Consider the following 16,791-nt stretch of genomic DNA (forward strand, 5'->3'; position numbering starts at 1 on the left):
TACTTTGGACAGCAAGACGGAGTAGAGCGATTCCAAGCTGGAAGACAGTACCATCCAGTGGTACATAGATGGCTGCCCATACCAATTCGATGCTTCCAAGTATCTTTCGGGCTGAAGTTTTTGCCATATATCAGTGCACAGAATTCAACCTCCACCGCAACTATCGCAACTAAAAGCGATCTCATCATATGAGCCCAAATCGCCTTTAGTAGAGGAATGCATAGAAAAGATAAACTAGCCTTGTGCAACCGGGTGCACCTAATCTGAGTGCCAGGGCATAAATGAATAGAAGGAAATGAGAGACCCCACGAACTGGCCCACTCTGCGGCAGCGTCCAAGATGATGGGACCAGAACTATGCATAGCGGTAGGATCCCACACTCTTAAGGAGCTGTTTCGCACGGAGGAGAGAATGGAGAGAGAACGGCATTGGCAGCAGGCAGCAAGTATGCGCCATGCCAAGCTGCTTCTCGGGGGGTACAATCTCTCCAGGTTCAAAGAACTAATTCACCTCCCCCGTGACAAATTCCGCCTCCTCGTCGCGATCTACACAGGGCACTGCAGGCTCAAGAAGCACTTGTTTAACATGGGCATTAGGGTGCTTCAAAAAAATGTTTTTTCATCTCTTACCCCCTCAAATGTTAGTGATTGATAAACAAAAAATCGTCCTTCAAGCCAAGCGCTGTAACTTAACTCTGAGGGGTCGCTATTCTTTTTTTAGGTTCCCATACATTTTACATAGGAATTTTCGTTTTTTCATTCAAACTAAAATTTCACCAACTAATTTTCGTTTCTCAAAAATAGCCATCACATACTCAGAAAGTTCACTTTTCAAACATTAAAAATTTCTGCGAAAAAGTATGATTATCTCAATTAGACGATTAAATATAGTGATTTGAAATTTGGAATTTTTTCAATAAAAATAAAAAAAGTTTTTTAGAATAATAATTTTGTCTCGGGAATATTTAAAGTTTAAAAAGCCAACTTTATGAATATGTGGTGATTATTTCTGAGAAAAGAAAATTAGTTGGTTAAATTTTAGTTTGAATGAAAAAACGACAATTCCTATTTTAAATGTATGGGAACCCAAAAAAATAGCAACCCCTTAGAGTTAAGCTACAGCGCCTGGCTTGAGGGAGGATTTTTTGTTTGTCTATCACTAACATTTGAAGAGGTAAGAGTTGAAAAAAAATTGCCGGTTCTGCGACCTGGAACAGGAAACACCAGCACACCTAATTCTGGATAGTATAGCAATCTGCATAAGAAGGCTTAAGGCCCTGGGTTCCATATACATTAGCAGGGATCACATCACCTCAGCAGCGCCCGGCAAACTCCTGGAACTATTCAGGCTGCTGGAACTTTAGGAAGGCATGTGATATAGGAGAGGGCACAATAGACCCTAGGTCGCGGTGCATTACCTCATTAATAATCTATCTATCTATCTATAGCTTGTGTATTGAACTGGAGGTATTGCCTGTTCATCGCTTTTTTTCATTCACTATAGCTAAGACTTTTCCAAAAAAAAAGAAGTTGGCAATAACGATAAAGTTCATTTTGACAGCTGAAAATGTAAACAAATAAAATTACAAAATTTTGTTTATGTTAAAATTAATAAAAATATGAACATTTGTTATTATTTTTTTGTATTAATATCATCAACTGAACAAAATAAATATTGGTGGTCAAAAAAGTCTTGCGGTATTTTCGCTAGTTGGCGCTGAAAGCGCGTAGTTCCAGTTTTATTCGTCACATCGGGTCATGCTATACCTTTTTGGAAAGCTCATTTCATTTTGATTGTCGTTTCTTTTAAGTCGTTCGTGAGTTATAGCGTCGCAAACATGGAGCAAAATAAAGAGAAAATACGGCATATTTTACAGTACTACTACGATAAAGGCAAAAATGCATCTCAAGCCGCAAATAAATTTGTGCAGTTTATGGACCCGATACAGTTTCCATTTCCACCGCACAACGATGGTTTCAACGTTTTCGTTCTGGTGTAGAGGTGGTCGAAGATGCGCCAGGCCTCCGGAAGGCCTGTCGTCGAAAATTGCGATAAAATCGCTGAATTGGTCGAAAGAGAGCGGCATAGTAGCCATGGATAATATGATACGAGACTCTCGCATTGGCTCTCATTTTTCCCTCAAACGCGTTCCCTGATTATTTGACAGCCAAGGAGATCAGTTGATTTCAGAAAAGGCGGGATGCCAGAAGTGAAGCGCTATAATTACTTGACGATATTAGTGTAAAATGAAATTTCATTGAACTGTGCGAACATATTTTGAAAAAAATAAATGTTTATGTAAATTTATTAATGATTTTGCATTTTAGCTTTTATATATGTATGCATTTTCAAAGTGTTTTATTTAGTGTTTTGCATAATTTATTACATACTCAATATAATTTTTTTCAGTGGAATCATTGACAAATGTTATAAAAAATGCGAGTTTTGACAGCTCTCTCGCGAATCAAAGAGTCTCGTATCATATTATCCATGTAATAGCAGCCGTAGCATTGGTCAAGAGCTGGGCATGAGCCATCAAAAATTCATTTCAATTTCAATAAAAAAAAAAAATTCAATAAAAATACCACAAGACTTTTTTGACAACCCAATTATACAGTAATTTAATAATCTGTTTACAAATTGAAGAATTCAAACTAACCTTTTCTTCACATCAGACATTTTGAAAGAAATTAATATCAGCTGATTGTTCCTGCCCGCAATGCCAACACACTTCGTTTTTAAGCGAAAATTTTAAATAAGCTAATACCATGTTCAGACCGAGAAAAAACAGCTGCCATTCAAGAATTCACATCGCTTAATATTTATCAAAAGAAAAGATTGTCATGTAGTATTTTGAAATAAAAGCCGTCTTCTTTTAAATATTTTCGATATAATGGAAATAATGGACGCATTTTTTCATTTGTTAAGTCGATTTTCAGGTGAAATTAGATTCATTGCATTGTTTGTTTACAGTTTTCCCCTTTGTAGTGTCCAAATCAGCTGTGATAATGTAATACATTTCCATTACTGACGAATGGATGGCACAAAATCAGAGTCGCACAGAGAGATTTAGCGTGGATCAGTTTCAAATCACTTCGATGAAGTGATTTTGACCTGTCATTTTTGTATGGGGAAATCTTGATAAATTTATAAGATTAGTGGGATAAACCACTCAACAGCCGAAATCGTGTGATTAAGTGTCGGCCTGAACATGGTATAAGAGCACTTATTTTTACAGAACTGTTCTTAAATACCCCGTGGAGGATGGAGTCATATTTAGAAGTTCAAGTGAGGTAACTTCTCTGATCGCCATTCACTTGGGAGTGGCCAGAAACGATTCTTTTACACATGGCTCAAGCAGCTCACGACTTCCGGTCTTTGACCAAGTATCCTCTGGGTAGCCTTAGAGCATCCGTTTGAGGGCGAGCTAAAATGCTAAGGCGAAACATTCCCGCCACGTAAAAAACGCCCCCAATGAAAAATTACCAACAGCCTCGGATGACCCTCCCTTTGATAATAACCATGGAAAGTGAAATAAAGATTACCATTTGAGGGTATGCACCTGCAATGTCCGGTCTTTTAATTGGAAAGGTGCCGCTGACCATCTGGTTGATGTCCTCGTTAGAGTGAAGGCTGACATCACCGCTGTACAAGAAATGCGATGAATTGAGGCGAGTAGGTCCTTGAGGCATTTACTACAGTGGTCATATAAAGGAGCCTAAATTCGGTGTGGGATTTGTTGTGGGAGAGAGACTCCATCGCCAAGTTTTGTCATTCACTTCGGTGGATGCCGGTTCAGCATCTATCTACAATCCATATCAAAGCAAAGTTCTTGAACATATGGCAGATTTGCGCCCACGCCCCGACGGAAGAGAAGGATGATATGACCAAAGATGCCTTCTACGAGGGTTGCATCCGCCACGATGTCAAAATCGTGCTTGGCGACTTTAACGCCAGAGTGGGCAAGGAAGATAAGATTTGTCACAACAGTCGGTAAATTCATCCCCCAAGCGGAAACATCCTCAAATTGGTTGAGGCTGATCGACTTCGTCGGGGTCCGAAATATGGTTATCTTAGTACTAGATGACAGCATAGAAAAATTCACGAAGCTGCCTGGCTGTTTCCGGATCGAAACACCACCAACCAGATCAATCATGTTGTAATAGACGGAAGACACGTCTCCAGTGTGTTAGACATGCGTACGCTCCGACGTCCTACAATTGACTCGGTCTACTATTTTGTTACAGCCAAGATTCGCTCCCGCCTCTGTACAGCAAAAACGCACGCGACAACAAACACAAGGAAGGTTCGACGTCGAAAAGCTGCAATAACAACAGATAGTCGAATGTTTTTCTGCTCGACTTCCACTCCTGCTCTCCGAAAGCACTCGTCAACAACTCGGTATAAGGGAACTGTGGGAAGGCATTTCAAGCTTTTTGCGTACAGCTGCAACCGAAATCATTGGTTTTCGAAAGGACCTCTCCGAGCCGTTCGATACACAACGAGGTTTCCCTTTCATGTAACTTTTTCAACCTACTTCTAGAGAAAATAATTCTATCTGCAGAACTTAATCGAACAGGTACCATCTTCTAAAATAGTGTACAGCTGCTGGCGTACACCAATGATGCTGATATCACTGACCTCAACACTCGCGTCAGTTCTACTTTCTCCAAATGGGTTTATTGGGGAACGAAGGCGAAATATGTCCCGTCATCTAACAACACTAATAACAACGTCAGCCTAGAAATCCAATGCAGAATATCTCTTGTCAACACGTGGTACTTCGGACTAAGTAGGCAATTGAGAAGTAAAGTCCCCTCTCGACGAACAAAACCCAAACTCTATAAGTCACTCATTTTTCCCGTCCTACTATATGGTGCAGAGACATGGACGATAACAACATCTGATGAGTCGACGTTGCGTTTTCGAGAGAAAAGTTCTGCGAAAGATTAAGTTCCTTTGCACGTTGGCCACGGCGAATATCGCATTCGATGGAACGATGAGCTGTATGAGATATACGCCGACATTGATATAGTTCAGGGAATTAAAAGACAGCAGCTACGCTGGCTAGGCCATGTCGTCCAAATGGACGAAAACACTCTAGCTCTGAAAGTATTCGACGCAGTACAAGCCGGGGGAAGAGGAAGACCTCCTCGAAGGACCAAGTGGAGGAGAACCTGACTTCGCTTGGAATATCCAATTGGCGCCACCTTGAGAAAAGAAGAAACGACTGGCGCAGGGTTGTTAAATCGGCTATAACGGCGTAAGCGGTGAAGAAGAAATTCTTAAATACTTACTTAACAATGACAATGAAAATAAAGAAAATGGGAAATCTCCCATACAACCAATTATTTAGATTTTTCCGGAATAATGCCCTTAATTAATGAGCTAAAAGTTCGTAATTTTGCAGAATAACCCCCTAATACCATACTTAACAACGACAGTAAAAATTAAGAAAATTGGAAAACTATAAAATATTTCTTTAACTCTTCGAGGTTTTAATTGAAATTTATAATTCATATGTAGAATTGAAAATATTTTTCGAATGTGGGATCAACTTGTTATGAAAATAAAGCGTATTTTTTGTATTGGAAATATATGCTGACTGTACGATATTCTTTATTTCCACTGTTATTGCTAAGAATGAAGAAGAATATGTATAAGAGAAGTATTTTAAAAAATCGAGCTATTAGCCTCTTATTGGGGAAACTTTAGTATACCATCCTACGATTTCAGAGTTAAAAGTGGTATGGTTAGATAGAAGAAATACTCCACCGCAAACTTATAGTTGCATATTCCCATTTAAAGATGAAAACTATCACTAATTGCACTAGCCGAATAGAAATCATGACTTGTGTTTTTGGGATATAATCTTATTTTTTTTTTATTTATTTTATTCGTTTTCTAAATGGGTAATTATGGCAGCACGTATTATTTGTCAACACGGAACATTTTTGTTATTGTGCATGTAATGAAATTTGTGTATAAAATAAAATATTTATTTTAAGCAAAAATCCAAATAATTAATATTAAACAAATATGTAGAAACAATGTACTGAAGTGTAAGTGTATAAGAAGTGCATAATAATATTATTATTATTATTTATTAGAGTAATATGAAATATTAAACTAACTTGAGTAAATACCAGGCATTGTATAAACCTACAAGTAACCAAAGAATCAGCTGTTTTCCAAGAATTTTTCACAGCTGAGATCACCTGATCGAAATCTGCCTTTTTTAGGCACAGAGATGTAATTAAAAGAATGTAGTCGATCAACTTTTTTGTGAAAAAATATTTGTAACGGAAACCATTAATGAAAACTTTCAAGAATATTTTTGAAACAAAAGTTTATTGGATATTTATTGGTCTTCCTCACCACCTCTGAGGTTGCAATGCAGACGCGTTACCGATCTTTTTTGGGTGTTCGGTTCCCCAGGAGGCCTATTTTCACCCTTTTTATATATACAGTTTACAATCTACTTATTATAAAAAAAATAACATTGAAAATATATGTCAAAACAATCAACTAGAAACTATTTAACAAAAACCAAAATAAATATAAAAAATCAGGTACAATTCAGGAACAACAACAATAATATTCAAAACAATCTACTAAGTAATAAATAATATTTACAAAATATTCTAAATCACCCACAGCGAAATACTTATTAAAAACCCTATCAAAGGAATAGTGGTGGAAAGAAGGGTCCTATACCTGGTACACGAAAACACTTAAAAAACAAAAAAAAAATTCACATAGATAATAAGCGTACAAACCTAATCGCTAAAATTCTCATTTCAAAATCACAGATCAAGGTAACTGATTAAATTTAATTTAATATTTAGGAATTTAAATAATCGAAACATATTTGAATATTTAATAAAAAAAATTGTTAAAGTTATAAATTTTAAAACCTAACACGGCAACACCCTACATCAGATTTGAGGCATTTGAACGTTTTAGTACTAGAATATTTGGGGGCAACCCGTACCAAGTGACTAATTAGTAGCAGAATACTTGGGGGCAACCCGAACCAAGTGCCTAATTCGTAGTAGAATATTTAGGGGCAACCCGTACCAAGTGCCTAAATAGTAGTATATTTTTGCGTATGTGTTAGTGAAAAATGAAGGATTGGTTACTTGTAGGTTTATACAATGATACCAGAGTCCTGCACGAGTAATTAAAAAAGTAACATGTTAGCAAGCGGCGATGCCGATGCGGCGAGTACACGCTACGTAACGGTACTTTGGCATCGTGGGCATCGGCATCGAGGGTATCGGCATCGCAAGCATCGCGGGCATCGCCGATTACTAACATGTTACCAGTGGTCGGCATTTCTTAGAACAATTGTGGAAACTAACTTCACACGTACGCTTACGCTCTATCGCAGAGCCGCTCAAAATTTTTCATGCCTATACTCGGAGTATAGGCAAGCAAATGCAGTCGAAGCATGTACGCTATGACGCTAATTCTGCCAGCGTCAAAAATACACTCGAAATACAGGAATTCAGTTTCGAATAAGCATATAGAGGACTTAATGAGAATCAAAACTTACGATCTTGAAGTCGATATGGAAAAAATCATGGAAAGTTAAAAAAATTAACTTAAAATTATTGTTGTTCTTAATTGCTTTTTTAATCAAAAACCATAATTTTTTATTTTTTTCTAAATTTTTAATAACAAAATAACCAAATAGCACGATTTCACTCAGTGTACTAAGCAAGCGCGCGCACACAATCATACGCTAGCAGATATCAAATGTGTGATTGTATGCGTTGGTAAATAAATTGCGCATTATTTTGAGCGGCTCTGCTCTATCGTTCAGTCGTTGTCGAGCCAGCAACGAATTAACATCATGTAAGACTATAGCGTTTCATTTGCCATTGACGATACCAGATAGTAATCGTACGATGCCACGATGCCGCGATGCCGATGCGCAATGTTACCTTCGCATCGTGGTAATCGTCAGAAGTGTTACTTAGTAACGTAATCGTACGATGCCTACCTTAATCGTGCAGGCCTCTGGTAAATACACACTAGCTACCAGGGCCTACGGTGCGATTAAATGTTCACAATTCTTTTTTTTTTATATACATATATATATATACGAATGCTGTTCTTATATTCCGAATTTAACATATTGATATTGTAATATATTTTATTTGGTTAAAATTGGTTTAAATTTTGCTGCTCAGATTAATAACGTTGATATATTTTATTACTTTTTCACGTTTCCGATGTTAATTTCATTTAGTAGAGTTGACGGTACAGTGGTACCAAAATTGTTTGCTCGAAGCGCCGATAGGTTTGGGCAAAAGTCGAGGATGGGTTGGACCAAACCGCCTGGTTTGAAAAACTACGCTACTCCCGTAGCATTTCATTTTACTCTTGCTACCGCTCTCACTTTGTCGGGAGCCACAGCATAGTCTTAGCATAACAATGTAAAAGAAGTGCTCTACTCTGCTCCGAGTTTTGTTAGGTAAAAAACTATAGCTGGAGCGGTAGCAAAAAATTAAATTTTGCGCTATGCTCTGGCGTAGCGGTAGCGAAAAATTGGGAGCGGTAGCACAGCAGAGCTAATGAAAATTTTCATGTGCTAAATACAACTCCCGCATGTGTTTGTTGTTTTTTTTTTTTTCTTTGCTATTTTCTGTAGTAATATTTGAATTAATTGAATAATTCAAACAAAAAAATGTTATGCAAATCATTTTGGCACTTGTTGCGTCAAGTGACTTTATAAATCTAAAATCAAATATTTTAAGAAATATATTAACAAAGTCAATTAGATAATAATTGAATAAATTATATATATTTTTTTATTATGTAAAATATTTACCATTTTTATATTACCAAAAACATCATCTATTCCAAATGTATTACAATACTCAATTACTATGAATTTTCGAGTGAACATTTCTGAGAAAGAAGAATGTGGATATGCGTGATCAGTCGAGTAAAATAGGTAATTTCTTTCCTTGACAAATCCGCTGGGTAAAGCGCTTTAGCACATTCACGATTAATGGTGGAGTAAAGATGCTGATAATGGGACCAGTCTAAAATTTGTTTGTCACGGAGGTGTCTATTTATCATCTTCTGTAAATCCTTGCTAGACATGGTGATGAGACTGTGTTTTTGGCCGCTTCGTCGGCAAATTCGTTGCCTGGGATGGCCTTATGCCCAGGAACCCAAAAGATTTGGAGTTTCTTTTTGTATTTTATAAGTCTGTCCCTAATTCGGTTGATAATAGAGTTATCGTGGTAAATATTTTTAATTGCTGAGACTGCAGACATACTATCTGTGCAAATAACGAAGTGACCTTTGTTTTTAGTTGCAAATTCTGCGGCTTGCGGTACCGCGACTGCTTATAAATAGAACAGTGCAATGGGAGCCAACCGGCTGTTATGAGTGTTCCATTTTGGTGCACTACACCGAACGTTGTACTGTGGTCAGTTTTTGATCCATCTGTAAATATGGGGATCCAGTTGATCATCTGCCTACTGTTAAAGTGTTCAATGAATAGTTGTTTAAAGCATTCGTTACTGGTGTGTGCTTTAGGGTAGGTGTGTAAAAGCTCGGATACAGAAGATTGTGGTAGCGACCAAGGCGCTTGCTTACAAATTTGATTGCCCATTGGGGGTATTTGAATCTCTAATTCTTTGCAATGGGAAATGCACCGACGAATAGTATATTTGGTGCAGTAGTTGCGTTTGTGGGATGCAGCGAGACGGAATATGTTGAATAGCGTTTTATTTGTGGTATTAATAAACTTTGGGATCAGTCTCCACGTAGCGAGGTCGCGCCTTTCAACAATGGAGGGGAGACCTGCTTCTGCTAACATACATTTAACTGTTGAAGTGGGGAAAGCGTTCAAACTACGTCGAGCCGCTGTATGGTATGGCGCTTGCAAAAGTTTTATATGTGTGTTAGCGCACCGCCCGTAAATAGGGAGTCCATAATATATTTTTGATAGCATTATTGATCTTGTTATATTAATTAAAGTGTTAGTATGTATACAAAGGTTTTTTGATGATAAGTATTTAATAATATTAAGCCTGGTAGCTAGATTTTTTCTTAACTGCTGACAGTGCTCTTTGAAAGAATATTTAGAATCAAATATAATGCCTAATATTTTTAAGTTTTTTACATTTTGAATGTTAGTGAGCTCAACATCGATATCAATTGCGGGGCAGTCTTGTTTTCGACAGATGTGCAAAATTTTGCACATTTCATAAGCAAGGTTGGCTCCAGATCTTAATCCCCATTGTTTGAGTTCGAGTAGTAGCTTTAAAAATGTATTTTTAGTGCTTGGTAAGTCCTTATTTTTAGTATAAAAAAAGGCGTCGTCTGCATAAATATTTAAATTGATATTTTTGTAGTTTATTGTTATTCTATTTATTTGCTCAAAGGCTATCATAAATAGGACAACCGATAAAGGGGAGCCTTGGCGTATGCCGTTATTGAGTGGAAAAGGTTTTGAAAGCTGTCCGTTGATATTAACTTGGAATGCCCGTCCAGTCATAAACGATTTTATGACTTGAAATATCTTTTCCCCAATTTTCCACTCTTTGAGTTGATTTAAAATGACATGAATGCCAATGCGATCATACGCTTTTTCGAAGTCAGTGGCTAACACTGTGATGTGATTTTTGGTTGAGAGCGCATCGGCGATAAAGTGTTGTAGGTGGAGGAGTGCGTCGATGGTTCCATGTTTCTTTTTAAATGCCGACTGGTTGTGACTTATTAAATTATTTTTCAAGAAAAACCACATTAACCTTTTCGTGAGCATTTTTTCAAATATTTTGCTGAGACAGGAGGTTAGTGAGATTGGGCGATAGCCACGTGTGAGGATAAAGCCCCCCGTTGAGGATATTGTTGTACAATGACAGAAGGATACGTTTTTCCGGAAGTGGTAGATTGCGGAGAAAAGCGTAGGTTATGCGGTCTTTTCCTGGACACTTCCCTTTAGCGTGTTGCAGAGCGACATCTAATTCTATTTGGGAGAATTCTGTTTCTAGGTAGAGAGCGTCTTCTGTGACTGTGCTGGGGTAATATACTTCGGCTAGTATTGTCTGCTTTAACGTATTATATTCTTCGGAAAAGTTAGTGTCTTGGGCGTAATTACACCAGGTAGAAGCAAAGGCATTTGAAATTTCGGTGGAGGAAGAAAGAAAGGCGTTATTATGACGTATCGCAATAATGGGAGCTCTTGGAATACCAGTGAGCGTCTTGATTCTTGCCCAGATCTTTTGTGGCGAAGAGTTTGGATTAATAGTTTCGGTGAATTTAGATATAGATTTCCCTTTTGCTTCTTTGACGCGTTTTTTGAACTGGGCGTTTGACTTTTTGTAAGCGATAAGGTTGACAATGTTACAAGAGTTTTTATAAATCTGCCAAAGTTTTTGTTTATTTGTACCTAATATTATCGTTATTCCACCATGGTGAGCGTTATTTATGCCCCTTTGGGTTGCTTTGAGGAATCGTTTTCTTGGCTGCTGTTCTAATTATCTTGGTAATTGTGGCTGCTTCTTGGTGAATGTTTACAGGGTGCCACACTTGTATCGCCTCTAGACAGTGTGTCTGGAATTGATCTCATTTTGCAAAGTCTGTCAAGAATTTTGGAGATCTCTTCAGGTTCTGTACGTTCAAATTATTTTGTAATTCTGTCAGAATTGGGTAATGGTCGCTTCCATAAAGGAAGTTAAGGATTTTCCACGAAGATTTAGGACTTAGTTGAGGTGAAGCCATAGTGATATCGACATGGGTGAACGTTCTGTGTGTAGAAAAGTGCGTGGCTGACCCGTTGTTTAGCACAATCAGATTCTCTGCGAATATAACATTTTCTAGTTGTGTACCTCTAGCATTGGTAGTGACTGAACCCCAAAGGGGACTCCACGCATTGAAATCACCTAGTAGTAGCGTTTGAGCCTGGGTCTGATGGAGGAGATCTCTTATGTCTTTGTCGGAAAATGTTTGACTTGGTGGGGTGCATTTATTATTGAGAAGGGTGTAAGGAGATGCAGTTCTATTGCTATTGATAGGATATTTGTATGTATAGCTATACGTTTGTGCGGAATATTCCGTTTTATTAGTATTGCGACCCCCTGCTTCGCATATCTGTTTTTACTGTCATTATAGAAGTAACCAATATACGTCTTGGGGATTATAGTGTTAGTTACTTGAAAAGGGATGTGGGTCTCTTGAAGGCAAATTATATGGGGGTTAAGATCTTTTATCAATTGCTCTTACTCATTGTAATTGTTGCCATATCCTTTCAAATTCCACTGTATGATTTTTAATGACATTTCAATTGTAAATAAAATATCAAAAATAAATTTAAACACTTGATTCTTCCGTAATATTAGGAGCTTCTGAAGTAGAGTTGTTGGAATCAGGCGGATTATGTGTATTTACTTGTGCTGTAGAATTGTCTTGTATTTTTGTTGTTTGGGCGAATGAAATGGAATTTGTGACTGCGATTGGATTTTGTATTTTGTGTAATTTTAACGATTCACGCATAGAACATATCTTCTCAGTTTTTATTTTAAGAATAGCTTTGGCCTGTTGATATTTGGGGCATGTGTTGGCCGAGGCTGCGTTTTCTCCAAAACAATTTGCACATGATGTTCTGATGCAGTTTTCTGGTTGGTGGGGAGGTAGGTTGCAAGAGACGCAGGCGGGTGCGTTTTTGTACATTTTCATTGTATGCCAAAGCTTCTGACACGATTTGCATCGCATCGGGTTTGAGAAATATGGCCGCACAGTGCATATTTCCCAGGCTATGTCAATTTTTTCCGGTAAAAAATAGGTGTCGAATGATAGTAGTACTGCTCCGGTTGGCTTGACGACTCCTTCAGTTATGCGCGTGAATTTGTGGACGGTAGTGACGTTGTATTGCTTGAGTTCTTCAATAATCTCGTCCTCTGGAACTTGATTTAAGAATGGCGTGTATACTGTCCCTTTAATACAATTTAAATTATGGTGGAGTTCACATGAAACTTGACAAAGGCCCGGTAGAGAATGGGTGTTAATAAACTTTTTTGCTATTTCTTTATTTTTCACCAGCAGCAATAAGCCTCCATCACGTAGAGGAGTAATTTTGTTTATTTCTATGCTTATATCCAGAAGTGATTTGTGCACCGCAAAAATGGAGTAGCTACTTAGTGGTTTATTTTCGTCTTTAGATTTTATCACAAGAAATTTGGGGCTATCTTTTTTTGTTACGGGCAATTCTGGGAATTCTTCAACGCCGTTTGCTGGTTTTTTTCTTTTGTCTATTGTCCCCGAGATATTGGAGCCCGGGGGCCATCTCACATCAAAAGTTTAGTCAAGCACGTGTGTTTACAAAGCACTAGATGTATAGAAGTAGCGAAAAAAAAAGAAATACACTATGCACTGGTGCGCGACGCGTGAAAAAAGATAATTGATGGTAGAGAAAACAACTTATGGACTGTTTAACAAGCGTGACCGATCGCGGTGACTGAAGTGCATAATATATAAGAAAGAGTTACTATAAACCGAGATATTGCAAAATAAAATTAGCGAAATTTTCAGCTCTAAATGCAAATATCTCGAAAACTATAAGTTGGTGGCAGCTATAATTATTAATCTGGAGCATCTGCTCTATCCAACCATATCACTACCCTGAAATCGTGGGTTGGTATACTAAAGCCGGCCCTTCTTATTATTCTAGAAAAATCTGAATAATTAGTTGTACGGGAGATATGTGACATAATTGTCCGATTTTCTTTTTTTACTGTAATGTGCTGAACACATAGAGAGCGACAGTATGTAGCCGTGCAGCTGTCTAAATAACTGTGTCCTGAAGAACGCGAAGAATAAAGAATAATTGACGGATGTCGCTTGAAGTCTATCGCTCTCTATGTCTTCACCACATAATTGTAATTGGCATCTCGACAAGGAAAAATTTATTGAATTGTATTGTATAACTGTATTCTAAGTATGTATGTACAGTGTGGGCACACATACAAGAAGTATCACATCTGGCAGCACTGTTTGTCAGTTATTCTATTATTTCTTTCTCTTTATATTCTTCCTGGAGAGTTACAGTCAGAGAACGTATAATATAGAGAAGGTTCACCGCGTTGCCAAACTTACGATATTTAATTTTTTGGAGGGGTACTCTTTTCTATTAAGGGATTTCACCACAAAAAAGGGGTACTCTTTTCTATCCGGTAATAATAATCCACCAATATTTAACAGTAGGGTCGAAAATACCAGAATTGAGCATTTTCAGTGACAAATGAGAAAAATTATGCTAATTTCAATGTTTGGAAATGTACGCTTACAGATTCGATATTTACAATGCGCAAGCGACTATGTAAGTTAATAAAATACTTTTTATATTTTTATTTTAAAAAGAATTTTATTTTATAATATAATTTTTTCCGTTTATTTATTATTATTTGTTGGGAAGACTATGTCTTCTTAATCCAACTTCTTTTCTTAACTATGCTTATTGACTACCACTTAACTACTGAATTCAAAACTTATGTTAAAAATTAGTAAAGTGTGTGAGCAGCGATCATCACATGCATTGCAACGTGACCGTACATTCAATGCAGGCGCTATGTCAGCACTTTTGGGTCGCGCGTGCAACGATCGGAAATGGATTAAACAAAATTTGGGACGTAAACAGGAAATGATAGTCAGCGAAAGTGTAGCAAAAATATGCTTATACGTTTCGTAATAATTATTGAGAAATGTAAATATGTTTGGTGTTAACTCCTCCCTTCTTAATTTGATTGTCCTCAATCATTTTAGAAAAAGGGGATATTATTCAATCTTGGTGGTTTGCTAGGAGCTTCTAATTCTATTGGCTTGGGAATATCAATATAAGATGGTAATTTTATTTCCGTATCGGGCTCTACACTAGTTCGTGGAATTTGAGATTCCCAAACAATAATTTCTTTAGTATTTCTGAAGAAAAATTTCAAACATGCAATGGAAATGATAATTAGACTAAGAATAACAGAAATTGACCATCCTCCGACTTTTAGATGTTTTTGAATGGTTGAAATAACCTCCGTATTATTTATCTGCAATTCATTGAGAGCTTCGAGTGATAGTAAGTTAATGCGGTCACTTTCAAAAGGAGTAGGCTGCATTAATGCAGGAATCATTTGTAGAGGTGAGGCCTCTATGTTACTAAAAATTCTATTGTTAGCTTTAATAGTGCTATTATGAAATTTAATAAGGAATGTGCCAGAAAGATTTCGCATCGTTTCATCGATATAAATAGATGCGTTGTAATTATTTAGTAGGATAACGCCAGATTCGATTTCTTCGATTAATGGGATGTGATGATTGTTGCTCGTTACACATGTAGAATTTTGACTACTTATAAGATTAGGAATACATTTTGTATCTGAAATATTCTTTATTTGATCTTCTTTACAAATTCTTATATTATTAAAATTTTCACAATCATTTACTATACCATAGATAGTTTTTCCGTTTTTTAAAATCCGTTTAAATTCTAAATTAATTATAGAGTTTTCCTTTTTTACCGGTCTTAAAATTATGTTTTCATAGGTTTCCTTTTTTGTTAACGGAACCTTAATCAAATATAATATTTTTTTATTAGTACTGTATAGGACAGATACTTTAGCAAATTGGAGTGCATCTTCGGGACTCACGAACATAATATTTTCTTCACTAATTTTACTTAAAGCAATTTCAATTTCTTTTTGTCTAATATTGATGGGTTTACAATTCCAAGCTTTGCCCATTCGATTCCATTTTGAATATTTATCAATTCTTCTTTAATTAATCTTACTCTGTTTTGTAAACTTATAACTATTTCGTTTTCTAATAATACATCTTTTCTTATGGCATTTGACATTTTATTTACCATATTTGTCAGGTTATTTAATCTTTTATTAAAAGCTTCGTTTACATAAACTTGTTTATTATTATTTTTATTTAAATCGTTTATATTATTAGCTATTATTTCAAAGTCGTCGTGATCTGGTGATCCTGCGACGTACTTCCAAATAGTACCTATGGCATTTATTGCCCTTTTATTTTTTATAGTGGGTGTTATATTTTCTAAAATATTTTCGGTAAGTCTTAATTCGTGGGTCAGGATAGGATACAGGTTGTGGTGATTTGGGATGTTTTGTTGGATAAATGTATGGGTGTTGGATATGGATATTGCGTACTGTGCCAGGTCTATTGGATGTAAAATAGTAAAAGTTCCTTGCTGAATTTTAGCTGTACCTCTACTGATCGTGATAACGTATGAAGACGTATAATCCAAGATTTGGACCTCCGTCGCCACACAAGTTAGGAAGAATCTGAAAAAATATTTTATTGTCTTTTAATATTGTTTTTGTGAACAGTCCTGCCTGCCATCGTGAGGACGGTTGTATTCCTATCTTCTTTAACTATTTCTTTTTTATACCTTGGCGTAAGTTTCGATCCTAATCTCCTGTTAATCCTGACGAATATCTCTTCTCCTGGTGAATAACTTTTGATTTCATGCCTAATTTGGTTATGGTAGTTTAAGTCCTGTTTTTGTTTTTCTGTCAAACGATTAATGATGTCTTGTTTATCCAAGATAGCTTTTTTTAGATCATTATTTGAATTTCTGTGGAAAAATATGTCTATAGGCTTTCTACCGGTGGTGGAGTGAATTGATCTGTTATACTCGTGTATTGTTCTTGTAAGTAAATCGTGAAAAGTTGTATGAAGTTTATCTGGTTTTATGCATCTCATAATCTCTGAAAGGGTAGAATGAAGTCTTTCTACTTGACCATTAACAGAGCT

The 16,791-nt window shown here is 36.7% G+C and overlaps 2 protein-coding genes across 3 annotated transcripts in view; one reads left to right on the forward strand and one right to left on the reverse strand.

The window, feature by feature from the left end:
- The window catches only part of LOC125780332 (uncharacterized), a 273,793-nt gene that overhangs the window by 38,512 nt on the left and 218,490 nt on the right, over positions 1–16,791 (forward strand). The gene's annotated exons all lie outside the window — the stretch shown is intronic.
- LOC105234054 (eukaryotic initiation factor 4A) overlaps positions 1–16,791 on the reverse strand; it is a 160,075-nt gene that overhangs the window by 17,295 nt on the left and 125,989 nt on the right. The gene's annotated exons all lie outside the window — the stretch shown is intronic.

The sequence above is a fragment of the Bactrocera dorsalis genome, chromosome 1, assembly GCF_023373825.1.
Source record: "Bactrocera dorsalis isolate Fly_Bdor chromosome 1, ASM2337382v1, whole genome shotgun sequence".
In the NCBI taxonomy this organism is placed as follows: domain Eukaryota; kingdom Metazoa; phylum Arthropoda; class Insecta; order Diptera; family Tephritidae; genus Bactrocera; species Bactrocera dorsalis.